Source organism: Malaclemys terrapin, chromosome 3 (genome assembly GCF_027887155.1).
Source record: "Malaclemys terrapin pileata isolate rMalTer1 chromosome 3, rMalTer1.hap1, whole genome shotgun sequence".
In the NCBI taxonomy this organism is placed as follows: domain Eukaryota; kingdom Metazoa; phylum Chordata; order Testudines; family Emydidae; genus Malaclemys; species Malaclemys terrapin.
Genome location: NC_071507.1, coordinates 27,244,958 through 27,267,300, shown reverse-complemented (window position 1 = coordinate 27,267,300; position 22,343 = coordinate 27,244,958). Strand labels below are relative to the sequence as shown.

The 22,343-nt window shown below is 47.5% G+C and overlaps 1 protein-coding gene across 5 annotated transcripts in view; it reads right to left on the bottom strand.

Annotated features, from left to right (window-relative positions):
• The window catches only part of FOXN2 (forkhead box N2), a 125,621-nt gene extending 123,062 nt beyond the window's left edge, over window positions 1-2,559 (bottom strand). For 3 of the 5 annotated variants that reach the window (XR_008444483.1, XM_054023849.1, XM_054023852.1), the window contains exon 1: window positions 2,477-2,559. The gene's annotated coding sequence lies outside the window, so the exon portion shown is untranslated. Of the gene's footprint in view, window positions 1-1,233; window positions 1,875-2,476 lie in introns of those variants that run through there. The other 2 variants (XM_054023850.1, XM_054023851.1) reach the window with 2 other exon arrangements.
• Between the last annotated feature and the right edge of the window lie 19,784 nt (window positions 2,560-22,343).

The window sequence follows — 22,343 nt, the reverse complement described above, 5'->3', positions numbered from 1 at the left end:
ATCATCATATAATTTAGTTACTAAGAGCATTTATGTTTGAACAAAGATCACAATTGCGATGTTACATTTTTTCCTACACCATCAAAATCATTCAGTGTAAAATTTCTGACTCACAATCTACAACCAATGTTATGGCTCAGATGGGATGCTGAGGGCGTGTTCTCCTCACTCTCCAATTTATTAATTTATTTTTGAACTCTCCTATCAATGTCCTCCTCAGTACAGGACTACTGAATTCTTTCTTCTGGTTCCCTCTCCTCTATACTTTTTTTTTTTAAACATAGCTGTACCATTGCCTTAACTAACCCACTTCTGCCAGAAGATTTCCCCATGCTCAAAAAGCAGGATACATCACAGTGCAGTAAAATGGTGTTATATTTTTTCATTTTGTTTTTAGTACAACCCTTAATTTAATATAAACAGTGTTAATTTATTTCTGTTGAAAAACTGAGAATTAAGAAAAACTGAAATCCATCTTACTATACTGTATTATTCATAATGTGCCCCAAAGTATATCCAATGGGGTACAAAACACAAAAGAACATGACAATCTGATCAACTGTCCGTCACTTTTCTGGGTTAATTTAAGAAACTGTGGCTAACATTTTCATTACAACAACCAATGCAAATATTATTACCATAAACACACACAAATGCATGCACACCATTTGTGTACATATATATACACATACACAATACTGCTTTTAAAGCCCCTTTATATACCTAAACACAGATTAAGAGAAACATCTGAAACTCCTGACAAAAAGAAATAAGTTTTTAGGTATCTCAAAAGTTTGAGAACATCACATCCAGGAAAAAATTTCCTAGTGGAAAAGGGGGGTTGGGCAGAAGGAAGCCCACTCCATATAAACTAATGTCTCATAAGAACAACTAACACTGCAGAGATCTCAACAGTGAGCCAAGTACTTCACCCAAGAGCACACGAGAAAGGAGAAGACACCGAGAACGACGGCTAAACTGCCGCGCAGAAGTAGCTGGGCAGCGGTGGCAGCAGCAGACTGGGGGACGATCTCCCTCTCTCTGGAGCTCATGAGGACCGGTGAGAGGCTGGCTCTTTGTCGCGGTTGTTACAGACACACAAACTCCCAGAAATGCCTATGACTTGCTGGGGTGGGCTCAGCGGGCCACGTGTCTGTCACAATCCCAATCAAAATGGGGGAGATCAATGAACTAAACGCACATGATCCGGGGGTGGTGGTGTGTGAAACTCACCTTGCACGCATCAGCTGCTGCCTTTGCTAATGGAGCCGAGTGGAGCGGACAGAGGCCCTTCCTGCAGCTGGGGAAGGTTATGTTTTTAAGGGCAAGAGGACTAACACCTCCTCTCCTCACCGGGCTGGCTCAGGCAGGACAGGCACCTACAAGGAACTGCGGTGGGTGCTATTCTTGGCGCACCACCTTCTCCCGGCCACATGCTCCTTAGAGAGCCTCCCCCTTCCTCCCACGGGAAAACAGGGGCATATGGGGAAGGAAGAGCCAGTCCAACAGCAGTAACAGAGTTGCAGGACTCAGCCCAGCTGTCAACCTCACTCTCCAACAGGGAGGAGAGCATCCCTCCCTTGCGCGGTGGGTGGTGGGGGGGTAATTTTACGGCAAGTCTCCCTTCTCTGGAGGGATGATTGTACTGCGGGGGCTGCGCGGGAGTCACTCATCGCTGACTTCAGATCTGCACTCCTGGCAAGCGTCCTCAGTGCTGGGGGGGCTGCGAACCCGGAGGGCGATCTCGGCACATGCTTTCTCTTAGGGTGGGCTTGGGGGCTCCGGCCCTTACCCAGACTCTCTGGAAGCGACCCATGCGGAACACCGACCAAGGCAGCCCCAAGTCGTCAGCATAAGCTTCCTCGCCTCTTCCATTATTTACTCTCTCCCTCTCTGCGCGTTATCCATGTGTGCCCACTCACGCCCGCCGCCGAGCAGCCCTTCTCCCTCTCATCACACACACGCGGCCCCCCAGCCTCTTCCCAGACCTGACTGCGAAACCAAAACAAGGCTCCCTCCCCTCACGAGTCACACCCGAGCTCTCCAGAGGCACCAGCCCCCTGAACAAACTGCTTCCTCTCCCTCCATATTTATTAAAGCAATTTTAACCAAAGACAGGCTGTCCCCTGTGCGGCCGGGTGAGCGGGACAAACTCCAATCCACAACCCACCTGCCCCTGTTAAACCTCCTCCCCCAGCCCACGTTTGTTATTTTGAATCACAATTTCATTCCAGCCCCAATTAACAAACCCACTTTATACATCCCACTTCTGAGAGGCGGCAGTGATCCCCCCGCCCCAGTGCTGCCACCTCAGAGCAGGAAACGCTCATCCTTTAACCACATGTATGTTCTTTGTAGGTTCAGATATTCTAAAATAAAACACACGCAAATATAGGCTGGGAATCTCTCTGCTGGGAGGGTTGGAGGAAAAATCTCCCCCACCACCATCACAGTTAATAATGGGGTCCATACTCACAGTAGTCATGAAGCTGTGCGGCTGGGGGAGAGTGGACACAATATGGCAGCAGGCCCGTAGGGGGATGTGTCAGGGATCAGCAGCAGCTGTTGCTCCCTCTCTCCCTGCGCAGCAGCAACACCACCCTCTAGTCTCTCGGTCTCCCCATAGCAACACGGCACCGAAGCCACTAACCCCTCCTCCCCTTCCTATACTTACCACACAGCCTTCTCCTCCCCCTGTCCAAGTGGGCTGGCCCCCTCCCCTCCTGCAGTCATATACAGGAGACGAGTCCATTGCTGTGGAGGGGGGGAGGGGGATGGAGAATAGCTTGTGAATAGTTCATTGCAAAGGGGAAGGGGGTGACTTCCCTTCCCTGCCAAGTTCAGTGTGTGTCTCTGACTAGGGGTTCCGTTGTTCTATGGGGGAGGAAGGAGGCTCCTGGGGTCAGTCACTACAGACATTTCCGCAGCTCCTGACCTTCTGCCTGAGGCTTAGACTATGGTCATAAGGACTGTGCTCCCCCATCTCCCTCCCTCCATTTATATTGAACTGAGACTGCCTTTGTACCAAAGCTGCAACGTTTTGTAGTGTCACTCAAACCCATCCATTGAGAGATGGTGTGGCAGCACCATGACCTTGCGTTGAAAGGTTGCCCTACAGCAGGGGTCGGCAACATTTGGCACGCGGCTCACCAGGGTAAGCACCCTGGCGGGCCGGGCCAGGCTAGTTTATTAACCTGCTGACGCGGCAGGTTCAGCCAATCACGGCTCCCACTGGCCGCGGTTCGCCGTCCCAGTCCAATGGGGGCGTCGAGAAGCGGCGCGGGCGAGCGATGTGCTGGTCGCGGCTTCCCGCTGCTCCCATTGGCCCGGGACGGCGAACCGCGGCACAGTGTGGGCCGCGATTGGCCGAACCTGCCGCGTCAGTAGGTAAATAAACTGGCCCGGCCCGCCAGGGCCTGGCGAGCCGCGTGCCAAACGTTGCCGACCCCTGCCCTACAGTGTGAAACCAGCGTGGGCCCTGGAACTGATTTGGGGAACACACAGGCAGCCGTCCTTCAGCACAATGTGTGTGGCCTGACCAAACAGGGACAATCACAGAGATACCCCTTTTTGGAAAAGTCCTGTAGAATTTAAAAGGGATAAAACCAACAGTGTTCTTATAGAAATGTAATAGGGTCCTATAGAAGTTACTCTCAAAAGCTGGTAGAATACACCATTTCTCTTAGGCTTTCTGGGCCATCCTATAAAATTCTATAATAGTGATATAAATCTTTATTCTTAATATGGTCTGGAAAATCCACAGAAAATATATAATTTTATATAAAGGATTATAGGATTTTCCTGTAAAGGACTAGGACAGCAGCAAATCCAGAAAATTACACCCACTTTAAGTCCTGCTTCTCCTCTATCCCCCAGCACCTCGGCAGTCCCACGTTCCCCAGACACCCAACTATAGGCTAGCAACTTAGTTACTTGTGGTTTGTTTTGTTTTGTGAAGTACACATTTTTGGCAGAGTGAAATGCTCCATTTCCAAAGAGATGAAATCTGCTTTACTTATTTTTTATCCCTCTTGAGAGATAATAAGGTTTCCAGCTGTAAAGACCACATGTGTTTGTTTTGTGTTGTACTGCTTTGTGCTCACTCATGCCTTTAACTTTAAGCTCTTTAGGGCAGGAACTTTGTTATTTGTTTAGCATGGTTTACAGTGCTGTGTACACTTGCAGTTTTACAACATCATAATAGGATCTGGGATCTAGTTGTGAGGAATAGGGAGAGATTTTGCATTTCCGATCCCCCCACTCCTTGTTAGGAAGGTGTCCCATCCCCTCCCTAAAGTTTCCCTTATTGCGGAGGGACACTTGGCCTCTGATGCATTGCTGTCACTTATCTGAGCAAAGGACAGTAATGTAGTTGTAGGGCGGAATACCAGGAAATTCTCTCATTCCTCATTAGTTGTTACTGTTTTTTTTAAATAATTTACTAGTCAGGAAATAGTTCCTCTACAGTAGAACCTCAGAGTTACGAACTGATCAGTCAATCACACACATCATTTGGAACCAGAAATACGCAATCAGGCAGCAGCAGAGACCATAAAAAAAAAAAAAAAAAGCAAATACAGTACAGTACTGTGTTAAACATAAACTACTAAAAAATTAAAGGGAAAGCAGCATTTTTCTTCTGCATAGAAAAGTTTCAAAACTGTACTAAGTCAATGTTCAGTTGCAAACTTTTGAAAGAATAACCATAACATTTTGTTCAGAGTTACAAACATTTCAAAGTTACATATAACCTCCATTCCTGAGGTTCTACTGTATGTATTTTTTTCTGTGATTTGGATGATTCGGGGCCAGTCTTAATGATCCACAGGACATCCCTTCTGGGAAGAGAGGTCAGATCTAGCAGCACTGAGGTTTTTTCCCACATGGCAGCAGCACACAGAGATTTCTTCCCCACACTCATGGAGCAGAACCAGATTCATAAATAGGGTTGACTTGTGAGCTGCAGAGTTTGCAACAGACTGAAGGTCCAGACTTTCAGTATCCTATTTTCCTCATGCCTAGGCTTGGCCCTGATTATCACTTGCTAAATACATTATGATTCGTTTTTCCCTGGTTTGCTGCTTCAGTCAACTTTTCCGTGGCTTCTCCTCCCCTAGGTGGGTAAGGGAAGTGCACTTAAATAATAAATAATTATAATTAAATGTATTAATAAATTAATATTTTATTAAAAATAACTAACACTCTAGGCACCTTTGACACCAAAAACAATTAATCAAAACTAAAACTAGCAGCTAACTCACTGGCAAATGCAACAACACTTTGCCCTTCCCCTGCCCAAAAATATTGGTCACCATCAAACCCTGCCTTCCCCCAAGGCTCAAGTAAATAGGCTTTAACCCAAGCATGCCAACAAACCTGGACTATATCAGATCAAGGAAGGAGTAGTTCCAAAGCTGAGAACTCCCTCAAAAAACACTCTGTTGCCCTTGCCTTTAGACCAAGGAGCTAAAGCTTGAGCTCTTCTGCTGGTAGCAACTGTGGCAATATAGAGAGCATTAGAAAAATTCCCACATCACGCTAATGCCGTTCTGTGTGCATGTCCTCCAGGCACTCTCCTCCTGCCGAGGCACTATGGGATGGCTGCCCAGAGTTTCATAGCATAAAGGAAGGCATGGTGGTGCATAAACATGCTTGACACATGACTATGTTGTGATAAAAGGTCTTCCAATCAGCCCAAAGCCACACCTTCTCTATCACAGGTCTTTTGTTCTCAATAATGAGTATTGTTTGGCCATTTGAATCAGGATGTGTTGACCACCCTTTTGTTCAGCCACTCTGCAACACTAAAGGAAACCCATTTGAATCCAATTACAAATTCAATATCCATTTGAATTCAGTTTCAGTTAGGGCTCCAGTCTGGACCACCAGCTATCTGAACAGTTCTCACCTACTTGTTGCTTGAATACATTTCAGTTCTGACCTTTTAACTTTAGCTATTCACAAATTTTCCATTTAAACCTTTTTAATAAATATTTGATTTCAGTAGGAAAAAAACTTCTTTCACATTCTACTTTTTTCCCACTGGAAAAAGATAGAAGAGAGGTTTTTTTAAAGTGTTTTCCCCCCACTAAAGCAATTTAAATATAAATTCCATTACATTTTTAAATTTTTCATTGAAACAAAAAAATTACAGAAAATGTCAATTGAAACAAAACATTTTAATTTCTTTTGAAAATTGTCACAAAATATACTTACTTTTTTCTAACCAGCTCTGCTCTTAATCACTGAGGTTCTGTCCACACTTGCCTTTTTGACCCAAAATTCCACTTCAGTGCTACCACTAATTCAGTTCCATCACTAATACCAATGATGGGAACACTAGTGTTGTCCTGTGGTGCCTGTGTTTTTAATCACCCCTTTGGTGGTAAAACCACCAGTGATGAGTGCACTGTCTATGCTATTGCTATCATTGCAGGAACCGAATCACTTGTAGCAATAGGGGGATAATTTGATGGTGAAGGGGTGAAATTAGAAAGGACCTGGGAGGATATCTGTAATGATTTGAATATTTAAACTTTTTACTTCGTATCATGATCAGGTTTTCATCACAATAATAACTTTCTTCACACCCTTGTCATAACTATACCATCTGAAAATGTTTAAGAAAAGTAAATAATTCAGGTTAAGACACAGAAACAGCTTGGTTACACAGACCCTTGCTATCCCACGGCACCAAAAAGCAGGCTATAAACAAATTGGTATGCCCATTGCATATTCTGACGATTGTGCTCAACCGGCACTCTTGTGCCAAGGAGAAGAAAGGCAGTACTGGGCATCCCTATTTATACTCAGAAAAATGCTTATCCACCAACCACAAGGTGTTTGGACACCTGCTTTCTTAGGGATCTTTACTGCAAGTGGCACCTTAGATTTGTAATTCTGTTCATTGCTAAGTGCTTTGAAAAGTGACAACTTAAAAGTGAACTCATTCTCCAAGTCAATGTGTCTGCCTATCTAGTTGCCAAAGGTAATGCTCTGTTTGCAATTTGTGTCTCTGTATATTTGCTGATTTGCTCTCTACTGCTATGTACGTGGCATGTGTCTGATCTTTTTCATTGCCACAGACAAATCCAAAAGGAAGAGTTTGCAGTGTATCTCTTCTAGGACTAATTTTCTGCTTCAACTATCCTGCTGTTTAATTTGCTCTGTCCCATCTCCAGTAATGATATACATGCACTTTCTGTGCTAGTTTCTATCTGTATCTGGTGCACCAATACATACATTGATATACAGGCTTTTGCCCCCTCTGTGCACAAAGTCTGCAGCTGAGAGATCAGGTCCCCATTGTGCTAGGTGCTGTCCAAACACATACTGACACACCGTCTTTGCCCTGAAAAGTTTCTTGCCTGATAATCTCCATTCCTGTGCTCATCCTCATATCTATGCTTACGTCCTTCCTCCTGTACACTTACAATTTATATTTTTACTCAGAATTTTCTGTACAATACCTGCATTTTTGTGACCATGCCCCACAATAAATATTCAATTTACACTTCTGTGACATTATTGACATGAACTGTAATTGTATAGATCATTGTTGCAATCAGGGTCCTATGGGGCACCAAATCTTGTACAAAGGAGGTCTAGTAAGGTATCTATGAAAAGATTATGATTTGCTGGTTATGACTATGCTATGTATGCATGTATCATTTTTGTATTTAAAGTTATAAGTATTGGCTCTATACTGTCTGTATTTCAAACTTGGGCTATGCTTCTGGGTGACACCCCAGACAGTTTGGCGTCAGCACTGCCCGGCCTGCTTGATGGCCAATTAAAGACCATCAGCTATATAACTGATCCATTGAGAGAAGGCAGATACACCTTATGCAGGGGCATGCCTACAGAGAGGACTCTAAGTCTTTCAAGCCATGTTCTGGGCAGCTTGTGTTTGGAACAAAGGAAGCACAGGCTGCATAGCAAGAGACTATAAAAGGCAGCTGCATCTTCTTCATTTTGTCTTCAGTCCTGCTTTTTACCTCTGGAGGAACTTTGCTACAAACTGAAGTTCTGAACAAAGGACTGAATGACTCATCCAAGCTGTAGATGTACTCCAGAGACTTGATTTGAACTTGCAGTTTATTCCATCACTGCTACAAGCCCAAACCAAGAACTTTGCCATTACTGTATGTAATTGATTCCATTTAACCATTTTTAGCTCTCATCTATATTTCTTTCTTTTTATGAATAAACCTTTAGAGTTTAGATTCTAAAGGACTGGCAACAGCGTGATTTGTGGGTAAGATCTAACTGGTATATTGATCTGGGGCTGGGGTTTGGTCCTTTGGGATCAGGAGAACCTTTTTCTCTTTTACTGGGGTATTGGTTGTCATAACCCTTCATCCCCATAAGGAGTGGCGCTGGGAAACCGGAGTGTCTGAGGGAATTGCTTGTATGACTTCTCGTTAGCCAGTGGAGTAAAACCGAAGTCCTCTCTGTTTGACTAGTTTGGTGTGCCTCAGTAGTGAAGGAACCCCAGCCTAGGGCTGTAACTGCCCTGCTGTAAGCAATTTGTCCTGAATTGATACTCTCAGTAGTGTCCCACAAAATGCCACTTTGTTACAACTTCTCCATTCGTCTGAGAGAAGCATGCACTAAGCTTTGCATTCAACAATTTGAATGCTGTTCCCAGGGCAGTTTTCACCTTAATCCTCTGTTGGCAGATTCCATGCTGCTTCTCACAAGAGGTGCAGCACAGAATCTGAAGCTCTCATCTCTATGGAGACTTCCCTTCTGCCCACAACTTGCTCCCTCCCACACTTAGCCTTGACCCCAGCACAACTCCTATGCCTTAGGCTACATTACCTTTTCAAGAGGCTACCATCATTCCATGGAATATGCCTTAAGGGTTGATCCAAGGGTCAGACAGGGTCATCCTGGCCACACTACTAGGGAGCTTGGATCGGTAGCAGAGCAGTGTTATCAATTACATTAAAATCTTGGTTTCCTCTCAAACATAGAACTGAACTCACTACACTGAATGGGAAACTGTCCTGTGTTGTTTAGTTGCCTGTAGCTCTCAATGTCACCACATATTGGATATCTGTGATCTAAAACACAGACTAAAGTACTATGCTAATTTTAGGTCCCTACACTAAAAGACATTTAGAAGTGTGTAGATAGCTTTTAGAAAGAGTTTGCCAGGCCCTGTCTACACTGGCAAGTTTCTGCGCAGTAAAGCAGCTTTCTGCGCTGTAACTCCCGAGGTGTACACACTGCTGAGCCACTTAGTGCACAGAAACTGCGCAGTTGAAGCGCTTTAAAAAAAACATCCCAACGAGCGGTGTACAGCTTTCTGCGCCGGTGCTACAGCGCTGCAGTGCCAGTGTAGATGATTGTAGACCGTGGCGATTACAACGCTGCAATTGGCCTCCGGGAGGTGTCCCACAATGCCTGTTCTCACCTCTCTGGTCATCGGTTTGAACTCTACTGCCCTGCCCTGAGGTGACCAACTGACATCCCCACCCCGTAAATTTGGAAGTCCCCTTCCTGTTTGCTCGGTGATGCGTGCAATGGTCTCAGTGCATCTTTCCAGGTGGCCATGCCTGCTCCATGCACCAGGCAATCCCCTGCTTGGAGCAATGCCGAGCTGCTGGACCTCATCAGCATTTGGGGAGAGGAGGCTGTCCAGTCCCAGCTGCGCTCCATCCATAGGAATTATGATACCTATGGACAGATTTCACAATGCATGACAGAAGGGGCCATGACCCAGGCACATTGCAGTGCTGGGTCAAAGTGAAAGAGCTGTGGAACGCCTACCACAAGGTGCGGGAGACAAACCGCCCCTCTGGTGCTGCACCCACAAGCTGCCGGTTCTACAAAGAGCTGGATGCAATACGTGGCGGCGACCCCACCTCCACTGCGAAGGCTCCTGTGGATACTTCATTGGCTCGCGTGCCAGTCGAGAGTGGACCAAGCCAGGAGGAGGCAATCTTAGGGTTACCATTCGTCCGGATTTACCCGGACATGTCCTCCTTTTTGTGCTAAAAATAGCGTCCGGGGGGAATTTGTAAATCACTCAAAATGTCCGGGATTTCCCCCCTCCCCGGCAGAGCAGAGCGAGCGGCTGGGAGGGCTGCAGGAAAGTCACGGGCTGGACTCCGGAGCAGCTGTAGAGGAGCTCCTCCTCCCCTGCAGCCCAGTGTCCCAGTCCGGCAGCACTGTGCAGGGCCAGGGACCGGGTTGTGTGTTGTGCTGGGGAGCGCAGCCACGTGTCCGGCTCGCACAGAGCCCAACACCATGTTCTGAGCAGCAGGGTAAGGGGGCCAGGGGGCAGGAGAAGGGGCAGGGAGGTTCTGGAGGGGGCAGTCAAGAAACGGGGGGGTCGGGAGTTCAGGGGGGGGCTTTTTGGGGGGGAGTGGAGAAAGTTTTGGGCAGTCAGGGTACAGGTAGGGGGTAGGGTCCTAGGGGGCAGTTGGGGGGGGTCTTAGGAGGGGGCAGTTAGGGGACAAGGAACAGGGAGTCTTAGGTAGGGGGTGGGGTTCTGGAGGGCAGTTAGGAGCAGGGGTCCCAGGAGGGGGCAGTCAGGGAACAAGGAGCGGGGGGGTGGGGGGCTGGGAGTTCTGGGGGGGAGCTGTCAGGGGGCAGGAGTGGGGAGAGGGATCGGAGCAGTCAGGGGACAGGGAGCAGAGGGGTTTAGATGGGTTGGGAGTTCTGGGGGGGGTTGTCAGGGGGTGGGGAGTGGTTGGATGGGTTGTGGGAGTCCCAGGGGTCTGTCTGGGGGTGGGGGTGTGGATAAGGGTTGGGGCAGTCAGGGGACAAGAGGCAGGGAGGCTTAGATAGGGGGTGGAGTCCTGGGGGGCAGTTAGGGGCAGGGGTCCCAGGAGGGGGCAGTCAGGGGACAAGGAACGGGGGGAGGGTTGGGGGTTCTGGGGGGGCGGGAAGTGGGAAGTGGGAGGGGCAGGGGCAGGGCTAGGGCGGGGCTCCTCCCGTCCTCTTTTTTGCTTGCTGAAATATGGTAACCCTAGGCAATCTTGGATGAGGATGTGGAGGGGGAAGGGGACCAAGAGGCAGAGGATGACTTGGATGTCAGAGATGCATGCAGCCAGAAGCACTTTTCTACCCCGGAGGAGCCTAGCCAGTCACAGCTGTCAGAGATTGGTGAGGCACAAACAGGAGAGGAGGCCCCTGGTAAGTGGATCTGATTTTCAGAATCGCTGAGGTGAGTTGTTGGGGGTAAGAGGGCAGGAAGGTTTCAAAAAGCAGGCTCGTCTCTCACTGCATACCTAGTCTGAGCAGCGGAATAGGCTGTTGATTGACTCCCTCACTTCACAGGAATCTCCCTCAGAGATCTCCAGGAAACTCTTGTAGAGATACTGGGCAATCCGCTTCCGCAGGTCCTTCAGCAGAGCTGCTTTGTTTCTTGCCCCATTAACGGTAACTTTCCAGCGCCACTGCACCGTCACAAGGAGGGGGGAAATGACCATTGCTGCACACAGGTGAGCTGCATAGGGGCCAGGGCGGAAGCCGCAGGCTTGGAGAAGACAGTCCCTTGATTCCCTGCTCCCCCTCAGCAGCGAGATATCTTCCATAATGATCACATCCAGGGCCGTTGTAACCACTAAGCGAACGAGGCGGCTGCCTAGGGCGCCGAGATTTGGGGGCACCAAAAAGCAGTGCCCAAAATTTTTTTTTACTACAGTGGAGTCACATCTTATGCGGGGGTTAGGTTCTAAGGTTAGCACATAAGAGGAAAATCGCGTATAGTGAAAATTACCATAAAGTACAGTACACACAGTATACAATGTATACACTAGAACAGGGGTCCTCAACCTACGGCACGCGTGCCAAAGGTGGCACATGAGCCAATTTTTTTTTAATGGCAGGCTGCGGGTCCCGGCCACTGCTGAGCCCGTTGCTGGCCTGGGGTTCCATTCACTCAGCTGGCAGCAAGCTGAGCGGGCCGCCAGCCCACTGCTGGTCTGGGGTTCCGTCCGCCAGCTCCTGACAGCTGGGGTCCCAGCTGCCGGCCCCGCTCAGCCTGCTCATCCCGCTGCCAGCCAGGGTCCCAGCCGCCGGCCCCACTCAGCCCGCTGCCAGCTGGGGTCCCAGCCAGCGGCTCCACTCAGCCTCCTGCGAATCAGGGTGAATGGTCTGGGGTTCCGTTCACCCAGGGTTCTGTCCGCCGGCCTGGGGTTCCGTTCACCCAGCTCGACAGGAGGCTGAGCGGAGCCGGCGGCTGCGACCCCAGCTGGCAGTGGGCTGAGGTCCCAGCCGCCGCCCCGCTCAGCCCGCTGCCAGTCTGTCTGGGGTTTCAGCTGCTGGCCCCTTGCCAGTCGGGGTCCCGGCCACCAGCCCTGCTCAGCCTCCTGCTGGCCTGGGGTTCCGTTCACCCAGGCCTGCAGGAGGCTGAGCGGGGCCGGCAGACAGAACCACAGACCAGCAGTGGGCTGAGCAGCTCAGACCACTGATGGTCTCGGGTTCTGGCTGCCGGCCCCTTGCCAGCCGGGGTCTCAGCCGCCAGCCCCACTCAACCTCCTGCCAGCCTGGGTGGACAGCCTGGGTGAATGGCCCGCTGCTGGTCTGGGGTTCCATCCACCGGTTCCTGGCAGCCGGGATCCTGGCCGCCGGCGTTGTTGAGCCTGCTGCCGGCCTTGGGTTCTGTTCACCCAGGCCAGCATGAGGCTGAGCGGAGCCACCGGCTGGGACCCCGGCTGGCAGCGGGCTGAGATCCCAGCCGCCGGCCCCGCACAGCCCACTGCTAGGGAACCCGGCTGGCAGCAGGCTGAGTGGGCTGAGAGGGGCCGGCAGCCAGGACCCCGTCTGGCAGGAGCCGGCGGATGGAAGCCCAGACCAGCAGCAGGCTCAGTGGCAGCCGGGACCCACAGCCTGCCATTAAAAAAAATTGGGTCACATGCCACCTTTGGCACGCGTGCCATAGGTTGAGGACCCCTGTGCTAGTGTATACTGTGTATACTGTACTTTATGGTAATTTTCACTATACGCGATTTTCCTCTTATGCGCTGACCTTAGAACCTAACCCCCGCGTAAGATGTGACTCCACTGTATTCATTTTTGAAAGTTTATAATAAGCGATGCTCCAGGGGGAGGGACTGGGAAAGGGCGTCACAAGGTGCAAGTTTTGCCTAGAGCACAAGATATCCTTGCACCAGCCCTGGCATCCTGTGAAAAGTGTGGGGACAGTGCTGGCTGTCCCCAAGAGCCTCATGCCCAGTGTAGAGCAGGGTCTGGGAAGAGTGATTTATCCTGCCCCTGCGACTACTCACCATTTTGGGGGTTTTGTGGCTCATGTGTGCTTGCCTGGGGTCAGTCAGTTAGTGACAGGTGTGTGAGTACTGGCTGTGTTTTAAAGCACTGAATCAGTGTTATCTGTGTTGCAAACAATACTGCTTCTGTAAAATGTTGCATTTAAACTTCACAGAGATGACCTTGGAAGCCCAGCCTCCCTTTTTGTTATCGGCAGTGGAACGGCTGCGCAGAATTAGAAAGTGGCCAAAAAGAACTGTCAGGACTGAGATCCCCACTTTGAACTTTAGGGTACAAATGTAGGGGCCTGCATAAAAACTGCTAAGCTTAATTACCAGCTTAGCTCTGGTTCGGCTGCCACCATTTTCAATGGATTCCCTCCCTGGGAAACCTTGAAAAACCTTCACCAAATCCCTGGTGAAAACAAATCCAACCCCTTGGATTTAAAACAAGGGGAAATTAACCATTCCCCTCCTTCCTCCCACCAACTCCTGGTGAATCAAGATCCAAAACCCCTTTGGATCTAAAACAAGTGTCGGAGAAAAACTGAGTTCTCACTGTTTTTGTTTAGGTGCAGCAAGTCAGACGCTTTATTAACTCTCACATGTGCAGAGGAGAGAGCAAGCAGGTCTCTCTCTGGTAACTAATTACAGCAAGCATTTATACCTTTCATTACAGAAATAATGAGGGACAGCTGCATTTTGTTTATACATAGGCCATCTTGATATCTCATTTCCTTACTTGTTTTGACTCTTGCCTACATACAATTAGTTTCTATACCTTATCTACACAAGGTCTTCTACACCTTATCTATACTGAGGTCACAATGACTTCTTACACAGCTCTTTCTCACCCGTCTCACACAATCCTCACACAATCCTCACACAATCCTCGCTTCTACAAATCTCGCGTTATCAGGGTTATCAGGGTCACAGCTAGCTTGACTCTTGCTAACAAAGACTGTCTCTTGCTAACGAAGCCTGACTCTTGCTAACAACCATCATGCATTGCAGTTCCCTTCTACGAAGCCTGACTCTTGCTAACAACCATCATGCATTGCAGTTCCCTTCTGTCAGTTCTTTTCTCTGCTTCCACAACCCCCCCCTTTTGTACTTCTAGTACAACAAACATTCTCAAATCTCTATTTGCATCAAGTCCTGGACTTCAGATTCTAAATTAGATGCTTCAACCTTAGGGGTTTTGATTGGATGCAATGATAATGCATGATTAGCATGAACATGAAAGGTATTACTATTATTACGTCTTTTACAACAACAATAACATAATCCTAAACTAACTAATAACAATACAAGCAATAACATTCCCATAGCAATACTATAATGGGGTTGTTGTACAGCCTTTGTCATAAAGCACAATACATCATATTTAGTACATAAGGTAGATACTCTATAAGCAGTGTGAAAGGCATACTTTTCTACTTGATATACATTTTGAAGCATGTGAATTTGCCCTTGTACCTCAGAGATTTTCTGAATCTCAGGTAACAATGAAAGCAAATTTTGAAATCTATCAGATAGTAAACTAGTCCAATTAAAGGGTATCTGGAACCTAAGGGCTACTTGAAAAACTCTATCTGCAGGCCAGTAAATGATATGATTGCCTGCAGTGGTAGTGAGATTAAAATGTATGTCTTGTGATATGGTGTCATTAACATACACACAGCTATCATTAGCTTGGAAGAGTAAGTGTCCTGTCAGGGTAGTTCCTTGTCCCCTACCCTCCCAGCAAATGTAGTCATAGACAGTGACAACTTCTCCTGGCTTCAGTTTACGTGTACACTGAAGCTGTGGGGGTTCTAATGGCCAGAATATCCACAGGTTACCTAACCCCATCCAAATGTCAGGTGTAATCCTAGGAGCACTAACTAAAAATCGATTGGGCATACCAGGTGGTCTGATTTCCCAGATGTCTCGATGAATTACCCAATCCCATATGCATCCTCCCCATGGACCTGGCAGGATACGGTATGTGGGAGCCCACACCCCCTGTACCGGTCCATATGCTTGGAAGGAGCACTGAGAACGTCCACACTTCCACCCAGAAAGTTTCCAAGTATGTCTCCATGGCCACAGGTCAGATGGCACTCCTGACGTGTCTGTAAGGGCAGTGGGCCAAGCCTGGTGCTCTAGATCATTCCGAATGGCCATTAGCTGGTCATTCAAGAAATCCTGAATCTCTGAGCATGCTAGATCCCACTGCAATGCCTTCCCAGCCTCAGTGATATTCAATACCATCTCTGTCAGTAACTTCTGGGTCATAGAACTAAGGGCGGAGATAACATGTAACTCACCAACTCCAGCCTGTACCTGGGTTAGTTGTGCTCCAGAAACAAGGCCTATGGCCTTCTCTAGTTGGCCCAATTTCTCATCATGTTCCTGATTCTTAAAAATATTCCAAACTGCTGCTGCACTATTGGCCCCATCCCACAGGGATCCGGTCAAGTCTCTTCTCTTTCTAGAAGAAATAACCCAAGCCCTCTGTTGTGCTAATCTAATGGCAGCCCCTTGTGAACAGTTCGGGTATGTAGAGGTAATCTGGAAACTGGATAAGGGCAATGAAAATTTAACAGTTCCCAGTGTGGTGTTAATCACAGTCCATCGATATCCTACTACATCTCTCTTTGGTGTAGTACTATACCACATCTGTTGGTCAAACACCTTTATGTATTTCCGGGAGGCATTAACATTAATGGTATAAGATGGAGTGTATTGCAGTAAGGTACAAGTCACATTATCAGTCACTGGAATCATTTCTATGCAGGTAAAATTTCCAGTGGCAGAACAAACTCTTTGAGTGCTTGTTCGATTGTTCACTAATTGGGTGATCAAATAACAATAAGGGCCTCTTTCATTTAACACAGTACAAATTCCAGGAACAATCATCATATCTACTTCACTATAGAACCCATCAATTGCAGTTATTAATTCTTGGGGTTCACTAGTAGTGATATCATGTATTTTTATCTCTACTGATCCATTTGTTCTCCATTCAATTGTTTGCTCATATACATTGTCTTGAACTTTAAAGAATAATTTCTCTGAGCAAAATTTCAGTAAATCACTGAGATGTGAATGTCTTGGCCAATGAGTTTCATTGGAATGTGTAGTACTGTTTGTATCTGGATAAGTTACAGTGGTGGTGGCAAGGGTCAAGGGACTAGTGGTAGGTGTAGTCTTTGTAGTGGCAAGGCGTTTTTGATATTTATCATCTGAAAGCCAATTAGGGAGGGTAGTGCATCCTGAAGGTACCTGTCCATAAGCACAAAGCCCTGATCCTGGAAAGAATCCACCCCACCACTGGACCCCACATTCCCAGGAATGTTCCCCACAGTTCCCTCCTTGCCAATAAACAATACTTCGTTTCTTCCACCAGGGCCAGTTCTTAATGTCTTTTGTAGTTAGAAAGTTCTGGACTTTGGTGGTTTCAGCAGAGCGAGTGTTTCTTCTTTTCTTCTTCAAAAGCAGTTGTGATTCACCATAATACCGGGGAGAGGTTACTAGCACTTCACCCTGTACTGGTGTGATTCCTGTAAAAGAATTCAAAGGCACAGTAGATCTGTCAGTGGACAAGGGAGAGGTTACTAGCACTTCACCTTGTCCTCTTTCCCTGCTGTCCAGGAGGCACAGCAGAGTTAGCAGGAGAAATAGGCTGATCAGCAGCTGGAGAATCCTCTCCAGGCGGAGGGGTCTTTTTGCAGTGCGAAGCACGGGTCCAGGTGGGCAGTCCTTGGCACTTCACAGCAGTGTTAGTGGTTAACAGGACTTGGAAAGGGCCTTTCCAGCGTGGAGCCAAGGCAGTCTTTCGCTGATGGACCTTTATGTAGACCCAGTCTCCTGGTTCCAGCGAGTGGCAGGGCTGCACAGGATCCTTGGGTAGTGCTTCTTTCACCTGTGTATAGAAAGACTTAACACATTTCATTAGTGCCTGACAATACTTAAGCATTGTGTCATCCATTAAATGAATGTCCATCTGAGCTAGGGTCAGTGGGGGCGCAGTTGGTAGTCTCATCGGGCGCCCTGTCAGAATCTCATGAGGGCTGAGTCCAGTCTTTCGATTGGGAGTGGCCCTCATACTCATTAGTGCCAGAGGAAGGGCATCTGGCCACTTCAAGTTTGTTTCAGCACAAATCTTGGCCAGTTTATTTTTCAGAATTCCATTCTGGCGTTCCACTGTCCCAGCAGACTGCGGATGGTGGGGACAGTGAAGGTTGTGTTGAGTCTGCAAAGCTGCACATAACTCCTTTACAATCTGTCCAGTAAAATGAGTTCCACGGTCACTGTTGATACTCACAGGGATGCCAAATCGTGGTACAAAATCTTTAAGCAGAAGTTTCACAACAGTCCTGGCATCTGCTCTCCTGCAGGGAAAAGCTTCAACCCAATTTGAAAATACATCCACCAAAACCAATACATATTCATAGCCACAACATTTAGACAGTTGAATAAAATCAATCTGAATATTTACAAAAGGTCCCCAAGGGGGAGGGTGAGCTGCCTGCCTAACTTTAACAGCTTTACCAATGTTATGCTGCTGACAAATCACACATTGTTGACAGTAGTGATGTGCAATGACTGGGAACCCGAACGCACACCAATCTCGGTTAACTGCAGCAACCATCCCCCCTTTGCTCACGTGAGCCATTCCGTGGTATACACGAGCAAGATAGGGCATTAGCATCTTCGGTGCAACCAGGCGACCAGCTGGGGCACGCCAAAGATGATCAGGGTGTAGAATACAGCCATTAGCACTCCAAAAACGTTTCTCAGCTGCCGGTGCAGCTTCCTGGATCTTGGCCAGATCCTCAAGGGAGGCTAGTGGAGGCTGTTCAATCAAAGCACAAGTATATTCAGCCTGAGGTGCAGAAAGGGCCGCTGCTTTGGCTGCAGAGTCTGCCAAAGCATTTCCACGGGTAACTTCATCATGAGGGGTCTGGTGAGCTGTACATTTCACGACAGCTATAGCTTTGGGCAATAAAAGAGCATCTAAAAGAGCAGAGACATACAGACTGTTCTTAATAGGAGAACCAGTGGATGTAAGAAAACCTCTATACTTCCAGAGCAACCCATAATCATGTACCACTCCAAAAGCATAACGAGAGTCTGTATAGATTGTAACTGCTTGATCCTGAGCGAGAATGCAGGCTCGAGTTAAAGCCACAAGTTCGGCCACTTGAGCAGAAAACACAGAAGGAAGGAAAGCACTTTCAATAACAGCATGTGCAGCACACACAGCATAACCAGCAACCAATTTGCCCTTAGAATCTCGCAAGCACGAACCATCTACAAAGTAAATAAGATCAGGATTTTGCAAAGGCACATCTAGTAAATCATCTCTTGGACTAGAGAGAACCGATGTCACAGACACACAGTCATGTGGGTCTCCATCTTCGGGCCCAGGCAACAAGGAGGCAGGATTTAGAACAGGGCAACGAGCCAAAGTAATATGAGATGAAGACAACAAGACAAGCTCATATTTTGTAAGACGAGAAGTGGATAGATGCTGTGTCTTAGATTTTAACAAGAGAGCAGCCACAGCATGAGGAACAGCAACAATCAAAGGAGATCCTAAGACAATAGATTCAGATACCTGAACAGCAAGAGCTGCTGCAGCTACAGCACGCAGGCAAGGGGGAAATCCAGCTGCCACAGCGTCTAGGGCAGTACTGTAATAAGCAACGGGACGGTGTTTGTCTCCGTGCCTTTGCGTTAATACAGCCAAAGCAAACCCATTACGCTCATGACAGAAAAGAGTGAATGGTTTAGCATAATCAGGAAGTCCCAGGGCTGGTGCACTGGACAGACTTTGCTTGATAGCAACAAAAGCTTGTTCAGCCTCTGGAGACCAAGGAAGAGGCTCAGGGGTACCTGACTTAGTCAGATCCTGTAAGGGTTTAATCATTGTTGCATAGCCTAAAATCCATTGTCTACAGTACCCAGTCATGCCAAGAAAAGTACGCATTTGAGAAATAGTTCCAGGCCTCTTAAAGGAACCTGGAGTGCATGTGCCATACTTCTAGTAAGATAACGGGTACTTTCCTCAGAGGGATTAGAATCAGGGGAGCTACTGGGAGGCTCAGAATCACCTCTTTGTGGTGAAGAGGAGGCTTCTCTCCCAGGGGAAGAGAGAACAATGTATGCAGCTGATACATGCAGTGGTGAAACTGGCACTGCCGGGTGAGATTCGTTAGCAGACCCATGCTGTGCAGGGGGAGGAGGCAGCACGGGCTGCTGCTGCTGCTGAATGTTACTGAAGAAATCTAAAATATCCTCAGCAGTTTCCTCCTCACTGTCAGATCTAACTAATTGGGGATAAAGGGGAGCAGAAGGAATTGCTTGAACGGGATTAGGATACACAGGAGCAGAAGGAATCGCTCTAGGGGGAAGACAGCTGGATGCCTTGCATTTAAGCTGTAAATGTTGCACTTGAGCTTTTAACTTTTCCTGGGAGTCCTTTAGACTCCGCACTCGAGACTCGTGGAGTCTCTTTGTTGCTTCCTCCCACCAACAGACAAATTGCTCCCACTGTGTATCAGAGGCTTTTGGTGAAGCCAGAGTTTCTTTAAGGTATTTAAGTTTGTCTAAATCAAAGGTACCTTCTAGTGGACATTGTTTAGATGGATTAGCACGCGTGTAAAGATTCCAACTATCTAAATACCTGCAGGTTTTCGGGCCATAATGTACGTACATGAAATAAGCTGGGGTACCCTTAGGGGGTGAGAGGGAAGACTTAGACTGTCCCCCACCCATTTTCCAATCACACACTCAAAGGGGGAAGGATGCCCTGTCCGCGCTAGCGGCTCATAAACTAAGGATCTCTCCCTACAGGGTATTCACACAGGAGTGACTAACGAGGATAGCCATGACCCCCTACACCTCCCTTCAGCAAAGAGCGTCGGCTAATCTCAGAGAGAAAGCGCCGCTTACTCTGTTGCATCCAGTGAGATGGTCAGACTGTCAGTGGCTCACACGGAGAGGAAAAGGGAAGGGAAGATGGGTGCACACACTCCTAGACCCAGGTAGCCTCCTCGCCGGACGATGCCAGGCCGAGTCAACTTACATGGGTCGGATCTCCTAAAGATCCTCTAGTTACCGGGCTTGCGTTAGAGTAGTTCTGGTCACGAGCCAAAAGACTTCGCAGAGTACTCTGGGCGTCTTCCGGTAACACTCAATTCACACTGTGTACACACACACACACACACACACACACACACACACACACACACAGACTACACACACCAACATACCAAGGCCTATACCAGGTACTACTCCTGAGTACCTCCAGGTACTATTCCCAAGTACCTTGATGCATCACTTGAGGCGGTAAAAACCCCTCTTGAGGCAGTAACAACTCCTCAATACAGGTGCAAACCCTATGCACCTAGCATATGCTTACAGGGGGCGGCAAACAATTCCCCTATTACGCCGCTCAGCATCTGACCTTGCTGCACAGTCAATAAGTTCGGATGGCGTGAGCCCAACAGGGGCAGACGGCCCCACGGACAGTCCTCCTCCGACACCCCAATAGAGATTTCAAAAGGTCTCTTACCTCTATTGTGGCGCCATGGGGTTCGAAGGGGAACGATCCGTAGCAGCTGCCGTTGCCTCAGTGGGCGTTGCCATCCCGGACGAGCCCCCAAATTGTCGGAGAAAAACTGAGTTCTCACTGTTTTTGTTTAGGTGCAGCAAGTCAGACGCTTTATTAACTCTCACATGTGCAGAGGAGAGAGCAAGCAGGTCTCTCTCTGGTAACTAATTACAGCAAGCATTTATACCTTTCATTACAGAAATAATGAGGGACAGCTGCATTTTGTTTATACATAGGCCATCTTGATATCTCATTTCCTTACTTGTTTTGACTCTTGCCTACATACAATTAGTTTCTATACCTTATCTACACAAGGTCTTCTACACCTTATCTATACTGAGGTCACAATGACTTCTTACACAGCTCTTTCTCACCCGTCTCACACAATCCTCACACAATCCTCACACAATCCTCGCTTCTACAAATCTCGCGTTATCAGGGTTATCAGGGTCACAGCTAGCTTGACTCTTGCTAACAAAGACTGTCTCTTGCTAACGAAGCCTGACTCTTGCTAACAACCATCATGCATTGCAGTTCCCTTCTACGAAGCCTGACTCTTGCTAACAACCATCATGCATTGCAGTTCCCTTCTGTCAGTTCTTTTCTCTGCTTCCACACAAGGAAAAAATCAATCAGGTTCTTAAAAAGAAGGTTTTTAATTAAAGAAAAAGGTAAAAATCATCTCTGTAAAATCAGTATGGAAATCAACCTTACAGGGTAATCAAACTTAAAGAGCTCAGAGGACTCCCCTCTAGTCTCAGGTTCAAAGTACAGCAAACAAAGAGAAACACTCTAGTAAAAGGTACATTTACAAGTTGAGAAAACAAAGGAAAACTAACACGCCTTGCCTGGCTATTTACTTACAAGTTTGAAATAGGAGAGACTTGCTTAGAAAGATGTGGAGAACCTGGATTGATGTCTGGTCCCTCTCAGTCCCCGAGAACGAACACACTCCCAAACAAAGAACACAAACAAAAGCCTTCCCCCCCCAAGATTTGAAAGTATCTTGTCCCCTTATTGGTCCTTTAGGTCAGATGCCAGCCAGGTTACCTGAGCTTCTTAACCCTTTACAGGGAAAAGGATTTTGGAGTCTCTGGCCAGGAGGGATTTATAGTACTGTACACAGGACAGCTATTACCCTTCCCTTTATAGTTATGACACGCCCCCCAAATCACAGATAGTGTTGGATGTTTGGTTCCACACTGGCTGTGATTTCTTCCTGGAGTTCTAGGAGAAAACAGAGTTAATAAGACACATGTACCTTTAGACATACTACTGATTGTATAAAAACTAACAATATGTTTCATTCCAAAAACAATTGTTAACCAGTTAACTCTGGGAAACTTTCCCGGGAGAGTGCATCAGCCACTTTGTTAGAAGCTCCCGAAATGTGTTGTATTTCAAAATCAAAATCTTGGAGAGCTAAACTCCACCGAAGAAGTTTTTTGTTATTTCCCTTGGCGGTATGAAGCCACTGTAGCGCAGCATGGTCTGTTTGTAGTTGGAAACGCCGT